Source organism: Arachis hypogaea, chromosome 1, assembly GCF_003086295.3.
Source record: "Arachis hypogaea cultivar Tifrunner chromosome 1, arahy.Tifrunner.gnm2.J5K5, whole genome shotgun sequence".
NCBI lineage: Eukaryota > Viridiplantae > Streptophyta > Magnoliopsida > Fabales > Fabaceae > Arachis > Arachis hypogaea.
In genome coordinates, this window is record NC_092036.1 from 56,204,032 (window position 1) to 56,210,928 (window position 6,897).

The 6,897-nt window shown below is 37.7% G+C and overlaps 1 non-coding gene across 1 annotated transcript; it reads left to right on the top strand.

Annotated features, from left to right (window-relative positions):
- The first annotated feature begins 260 nt into the window (after positions 1-260).
- On the top strand, positions 261-364 carry LOC112715304 (small nucleolar RNA R71). Its single transcript, XR_003159606.1, has one exon. It is a non-coding gene; the product is annotated as a small nucleolar RNA R71 (small nucleolar RNA).
- The last annotated feature ends 6,533 nt before the right edge of the window (positions 365-6,897 follow it).

Below are 6,897 nucleotides of genomic sequence, written 5' to 3' on the forward strand. Positions count from 1 at the left end.
GAGTCAATATTTTGTTCTGAGCCAATATGGCATTCATAGTGTCAATCTCAAGAACTCATTTCCTCTGAGTCACCCCATTATTCACAGGATTTCTCTCAAAAGTGTACATGAACTGGTTATTTGCAACCATTTCAATGAGTTCTTGGGCTTCTGTAGGCATTTTCAGATGAAGAAATCCACCAGCAGAGTGGTCCAATGACATCTTGGATAACTCAGATAGACCATCATAGAATATACATATGATGCTCTATTCTGGAAACATGTCAGAAGGACACCTTTTGGTTAATTGCTTGCATCTTTCCCAAGCTTCATAGAGGGATTCACCTTCCTTCTGTCTGAAGGTTTGGACATCCACTCTGAGCTTACTCATCTTTTGAGGTGGATAGAATTTGGTCAAGAAAGCATTGACCAGCTTGTCCCAAGAGTTCAGACTTTCTCTAGGTTGTGAGTCCAGCCATGTCCTAACTCTGTCTCTCACAGCAAAGGGGAAAAGCATAAGTCTGTAGACCTCGAGATCAACCCCAATGGTCCTAACAATATCATAGATCTGCAAGAATTCAGATAAGAACTGATGAGGATCTTCTGATGGAAGTCCATGAAACTTGCAGTTCTGCTGCATCAGAGAAACTAATTGAGGCTTAAGCTCAAAGTTGTTTGCTCTAATGGCAAGAATTGAGATGCTTCTTCCATAGAAGTTGGAAGTTGGTGCAGCATAGTCACCAAGCATTTTCCTTGCATTGTTGGCATTGTTGTTATTTTCGGCTGCCATGTCTTCTTCTTTTTTCAAAAATTTCTGTCAGGTCCTCTCCAGAAAGTTGTGCTTTAGCTTCTCTTAACTTCCTCTTCAGAGTTCTTTTAGGTTCAGGATCGGCTTCAACAAGAATATCCTTATCCTGTTCCTGCTCATGTGAAAAATAAGAGAACAAAAAATAAGAGGAATCCTCTATGTCACAATATAGAGATTCATTTACGTGAGTAGAAGAAGAGAAGAAGAGAAGAATGAGGTAGAGAGAAAATAAAGAGAATTCGAACATAAAGAGGGAGAGAGGGTTCAAATTTTAAGAAGGAGAGAAGTGTTAGTAAATAAATAAATAAATAGAAAGAGATGAGAGAGGGGAAAATTCGAAAATATTAGAATTTAAAACAATTAGAAAAAGATTTTGAAATTAAGTTTTGAAAAAGATATGATTGAAATCTATTTTGAAAAAGATTTGAAAAAAAAATTTAAAAAGATTTGATTTTGAAAATTGAAATTGATGACCTGACTAACAAGAAACTAAAGGATATGATTCTAGAATTTAAAGATTGAACCTTTCTTAAGAAGAAAGTAACAAACTTGAAATTTTTTGAATCAAATCCTTAATTGTTAGCAAGGTTTTTGAAAATATGAAATAAAAATAAGAAAAATATTTTTGAAATTCAATTTTAAAAGTTTTCGAAAATATTAAGAAGAAAATTGAAAAAGATTTGATTTTTGAAAAAGATTTGAAAAGATAGAATTTTTAAATTGAAATTTTGACTTGACTAACAAGAAACAACTAAATTTTAAAAATCTTTGACTAAGTCAACCCAAAATTTTGAATTTTATGAGTGAAATAAGGAAAAGATATTTTTTATTTTTGAATTTTAATGAAGAAAGAGAAAAACAACAAAATGACTCAATACATGAAAATTTAAGATCAAAACAAAGAAAACATGCAAGAACACTTTGAATGTCAAGATGAACACCAAGAACACTTTGAAGATCATGATGAACATCAAGAACTTATATTTTTGAAAAAAATTTTAAGAAAAGAAACACATGCAAGACACCAAACTTAGAAATTTTTACACTTTTGATTCTAAAAATTCGAAAATGCATATAAAAAACAAGAAAAGACACAAAACAAGAAAATCACAAGATCAAACAAAGACAATCATCAAGAACAACTTGAAGATCAAGAAGAACATATGCATGAGTTTTCGAAAAATGCTACAAAAATAAAAACACGCAATTGACACCAAACTTAAAATTTGACTCTAGACTCAAACAAGAAACACAAATTTTTTTTGGTTTTTATGATTTTATTAAATTTTTTTTGAAAAATTTTCAAAAATTAGAAAAAAAAATTTGAAAGATTTTTGAAAAATTTTGAAAATAAAAAAGAAGAAATTTACCTAATCTAAGCAACAAGATGAATTGTCAGTTGTCCAAACACGAACAATCCCCAGCAATGGGGCCAAAAACTTGGTACACGAAATCGTGAGTTCACACTTTTCTCACAACTCCCCGCAGCTGACCAGCAAGTGCACTGGGTCGTCCAAGTAATACCTTACGTGAATAAGGGTCGATCCCACGGAGATTGTCGGCTTGAAGTAAGCTATGGTCATATTGTAAATCTCAGTCAGGTGGATTCAAATGGTTATAAGGTTTTGATAATGAAAAGAGAAATAAAACATAAAATAGGATAGAGATACTTATGCAATTCATTGGTGGGAATTTCAGATAAGCGTATGGAGATGCTTTGTTCCCTCTGAGCCTCTGCTTTCCTATTGTCCTTATCCAATCATGTGTACTCCCTTCCATGGCAAGAGAGGCAACCATGCATCGTAGACCAAGAGGCCAAGAGATATACATTCAAGCTTGTTTTCATGTAGAACGGAAGTGGTTGTCAGGCACGCGTTCATAAGTGAGAATGGTGATGAGTGTCACTTGATCATCACATTCATCATGTTGAGGTGCGAATAAATATCTTAGAACAAGAATAAGCATGAATTGAATAGAAAAACAATAGTACTTTACATTAATTCATGAGGAACAGCAGAGCTCCACACCTTAATCTATGAGGTGTAGAAACTCCACCGTTGAAAATACATAAGTGATGAAGGTTCAGGCATGGCCGAATGGCCAGCCCTCTAAACGTGATCAAGAGAACAAAATTGATCCAAAGATAGTCTAAAAAATGATCTAAATATATGAATACAATAGTAAAAAGTGCTATTTATACTAAACTAGTAAACTAGGTTTACAGAAAATGAGTAACTAAGTGTAGATAGTGCAAAAATCTACTTCCGAGACCCACTTGGTGTGTGTTTGTGCTGAGCAATGAAGCTTTCACGTGAATAGGCTCTTCTTGGTGTTTAAACGCCAGTTTTGGTGCCAGTTTGGGCGTTTAACTCCAGCTTTGGTGCCAGTTCTGGCGTTTTACGCCAGAAAAGGGTCTCTGGTGGGCGTTTGGATGCCTGTTTGGGCCATCAAATCTCGGTTAAAGTATAAACTATTATACATTGATGGAAAGCCCAAGATGTCTACTTTCTAACGCAATTGAGAGCGTGCCAATTGGGTTTCTGTAGCTCTATAAAATCCACTTCGAGTGCAGGGAGGTCAGAATCCATCAACATCTTCAGTCCTTTCTCAGCCTCTGAATCAGATTTTTGCTCAGGTTCCTCAATTTCAACCAGAAAATACCTGAAATCACAGAAAAACACACAAAATCATACTAAAGTCCAGTAATGTGATTTTTTCATAAAAACTAAAAAAATATACTAAAAAGTAACTAAAACATATTAAAAACTACCTAAAAACAATGCCAAAAAGCGCATAAATTATCCGCTCATCACACACCCCTAACATTGGCATCGTTGGCGTGCCATGCCTTCGAGCTCAAGTGGCACGCCTAGGGTTCTTTAAGCACTTGTGTAGCTTGGCGTGCCACGCATTCCAGCTCAAGTGGCACACCCAGGCCCTTTTAAAACCATGGTAAGCCTGGCGTGCCACGCCTTCGAGCTCAAGTAGCATGCCCAGGCCTTCTCCTGGTTTCTGGAAAGTTGAACCAGCATGGCACGCCCAGGGTTTGGCATGCCACGCCCATTTGTGTGCTTGGTTCCTTCTTTCGTGTGCCACACCCAGACCTCAAGTGGCACGCCTAGGTCTTCTTCTTGTTGATTGGTGATGCTGGCGTGCCACGCCTGAGACTCAAGTGGCACGTCCAAGTAAGGAATGATAGCTGGCGTACCACGCCTTCGACACCAAGTGGCACGCCCATATGGTTGGCCTCATATCTCCCTTCCTTGAAAATGTACTGGCGTGCCACGCCCAAGGTTTGGCGTGCCACGCCAGGGTCTGGCGTGCCACGCCCACTGTGCCTCTACGTTCCAGTAGCTGGCATGCCACACCCAGCATTCGAGTGTCATGCCCAGATAAATAATGAGAGTTGGCGTGCCACGCCTTGATACTCAAGTGGCACGCCTTAGTGAAAATGAGAGCTTGGCGTGCCACGCCTTCGATCTCAAGTGGCACGCCCAGCTTTACTTTGCCTTCTCTAGTCATTGGTGTGCCATGCCTGGGTCCTCAAGTGGCATGTCCAAGTGATGGTTGGGAGCTGGCGTGCCACGCCTTCGACATCAAGTGGCACGCCCAGCTTTACTTAGCCTTCTCTAGCATTGGCATGCCACGCCTGGGTCTTCAAGTGGCACGCCCAAGTGATGGTTGATGGTCTTGGCGTGCCACGCCCATCTTGGCGTGCCACGCCCCTCTTGCAGCTTCTTGCATTGCTCTCTGAAAAATTGTACCGGTGTGCTAATAAAAAGCGCATATCAACATTTCCATAAGAGCTAAATGTTAACAAAGGCCACATCTGAATAATTTATATTACTAAATTATGTTAGAGTTGATAAATTATATTATCACGTGCTTCTATCAGGAATAAATTATCATTATATTACTAAAAGTACCTGAAACAATATTAATCTTAAAGATGAGGAAAAGGTACTTAAAAAGTATGACAGCGACAAGAAATTTGTCAGGAACGATGACCACAGAGTCACTAAACCAAACAATATTTTCCAATCTCTAAATAACACAACACAGCCACAGGAGAAAAACTGAAAATCATCATAACGACAAAAACTATTGAATAACTGATAACACCATTTTGACAAAAAAATATAGAAATGAGGGAATGATGAGAGGATATTTTATACGCTTTTTGGGGTATTTTCACATAGTTTTTAGTAGGATCTAGCTACTTTTTAGTACATTTATTTTAGTTTTTATGCAAAAATCATATTTTTGGACTTTACTATGAGTTTGTGTGTTTTTCTGTGATTTCAGGTATTTTCTGGCTGAAATTGAAGGACCTGAGCAAAAATTTGATATAGAGGCTGAAAAAGGACTGCAGATGCTATTGGATTCTAACCTCCCTGCACTCGAAATATAATTTTTGGAGCTACAGAAGTCTAAATGGCGCACCCTCAATTGCATTGGAAACTAGACATTCAGGGCTTTCCAGAAATATATAATAGTCCATACTTTGCCCAAGTTTAGATGATGCAAACTGGCATTCAACGCCAGCTTTATGCCCTATTCTGGCATTAAACGCCAGAAACAAGTTACAATCCAGAGTTAAACGCCAAAAATAGGTTACAAACTGGCGTTTAACTCCAAGAATAGCCTATGAACGTGAAAGCTTCAATGCTCAGCCCCAACACACACCAAGTGGGCCCTAGAAGTGGATTTCTGCACAATCTATCTTAGTTTACTCATTTTCTGTAAACCTAGGTTACTAGTTGAGTATAAAACTACTTTTAGAGATTTATTTTGTACCTCATGAAATTTTCATGTTTTACATTATATCTCTATGGCATGAGTCTCTAAACTCCATTGTTGGGGGTGAGGAGCTATGCTGTGTCTCGATGGATTAATACAATTACTACTATTTTTCATTCAATCACGCTTGTTTCTATTCTAAGATATTCATTCGCACTTCAACATGATGAATGTGATGATCCGTGACACTCATCACCATTCTCAACCTATGAACGTGTGCCTGACAACCACTTCCGTTCTACCTTAGATTGAATGTGTATCTCTTGGGTTTCTAGTTCACGAGTTTGATTGCCTCTCCTTACAATATAGTATTCAAACACATGAGGCCAGAGTCTTTATGGTATAAGCTAGAATCAATTGGCAGCATTCCTGAGATCCGGAAAGTCTAAACCTTGCCTGTGGTATTCTGAGTAGGATCTGGGAAGGGATGACTGTGACGAGATTCAAACTCACAAACGTTGGGCGTAGTGACAGACGCAAAAGGATCACTGGATCCTATTCCAGCACAAGTGAGAACCGATAGATGATTAGCCATGTATATGGACCTTTTTCACTGAAAGGACGGATGGTAGCTATTGACAACGGTGATCCACCAACATACAGCTTGCCATGGAAAGAACCTTGCGTGCGTGAAGAAGAAGACAGTAAAAAATCAGAGATTCAGAAGACAGAGCATCTCCAAAACTCTAACCCATTCTCCATTACTGCATAACAAGTATTTATTTCATGCTCTTTTATTTTTCGCAATTAAAACCAAAACCGTTATTGATATCCTGACTAAGATTTACAAGATAACCATAGCCTGGTTCAAACCAACAATCTCCGTGGGATCGACCCTTATTCACGTAAGGTATTACTTGGACGACCCAGTGCACTTGCTGGTTAGTTGTGTTAGATTACAAAGTGTGATTGTAATTTTTGTGCACCAAGTTTTTGGCGCCGTTGCCGAGGATTGTTCGAGTTTGGACAACTGACGATTCATCTTGTTGCTTAGATTATGAAAAATTGTCTTTTGTTAGTTTAGAGTGTCTTTTATTCTCGCTTCAAAAATTTCATTTTTCTTTAGTTATTATTAATTTTTCTTTGAGTTTAGTTTCATGTTTTAAGTTTGGTGTCAATTGCATGTTTTTATTTTCCTTTAAATTTTCGAATTGCATGCTCTTGTTTGTTCTTCATATTTTCGAATTTTTGTTCATTGTTCTTTCTTGATATTCAAGCTGTTCTTGTTTATTTTTATTATTTGATCTTCAGTTTTTCTTGTTTTGTATCTGTCCTTGTTTTTCTTGTGATTTTCGAAAATTCCAAAAATA